Raw genomic sequence first — 1,068 nt, 5'->3', positions numbered from 1 at the left:
CACACACACACACACACACACACACACACACACGCATGTGCACATGCACACAAAAGCAGCTATGCACAAAAAACAGACAAACACACATACACATAAACACACACGCACATATGTATACACACACACACACATACACACACACACACACACACACTCACAAAAAACACACAAACTTGCACATACACGCACACATACAGGCATGTGGAGACAATACGCAGGAGCACACACATTTTCACACACACACACTCACACACAAACAATGCGGGATTTATTTCCTTGTTTGTTTACCATTGCCTTGTTGCACAATTCATATTTGGGAAGGGGGACAAATGGTTTTATACTGAACCACATGAGCACTGTGATTGTTTTGCAGCGTAGCAATCTATCATTCTTCTGCGGAATTTCTGACAGTCTACTTAAGGGCATAGCCTACCTCTTACAGTTATTCAGTGCCCAGGTTTAATTAAACACAAATGCCTCCCTCACACACACAATCTCTCTTTCTCTCTCTCTCTCTCTCTCTCTCTCTCTCTCTCCAACAAACACACACACACTAACAAAATGAATTTACTTTGTGCCAACGACTGAATTGTATCCACTGTCCCTGTCTTATGCCTTTCAAGCATAGACCAGTCTTTATACGAACCTCTCTGGAGCACCCTGTCCTTACTGTTATGATGATGCGGGCAGTGGCGCAAAAAGTGGGTATGCGCTAAATGCGGCGCATAGGGGCGCCAAAGCGATGGTAAAAATAAATAAATAATATATTTGGTATTTTCTATATGTAGCTACTGCTGTCCGTTTCTAAATCGTTTCAACATTTTCTCAATGTTCTATAACATTTTAGAGGACTAACCTAGAGTAGGCGCCTACATCTCATAAGATTCCATCATAGAATTTTGACATAGAAGAGGGAGTGGGGGCGCCGTCAGCGCTGAGCGAGCAGATAGGCCTACGAGTAGTGAGTTCCCGACTATGGAAAAAGATGGATACAGCAAAAAAAGCTGTTGGCGGCTAAAAATAGAAAAAGAAAGTGGGAAAAGGAGATAGCATGTCAAGGGATGCAAC

Source organism: Alosa alosa, chromosome 9, assembly GCF_017589495.1.
Source record: "Alosa alosa isolate M-15738 ecotype Scorff River chromosome 9, AALO_Geno_1.1, whole genome shotgun sequence".
NCBI lineage: Eukaryota > Metazoa > Chordata > Actinopteri > Clupeiformes > Clupeidae > Alosa > Alosa alosa.
The sequence above is the reverse complement of the archived record's forward strand: the minus strand, read 5'-3'. Positions refer to the sequence as shown.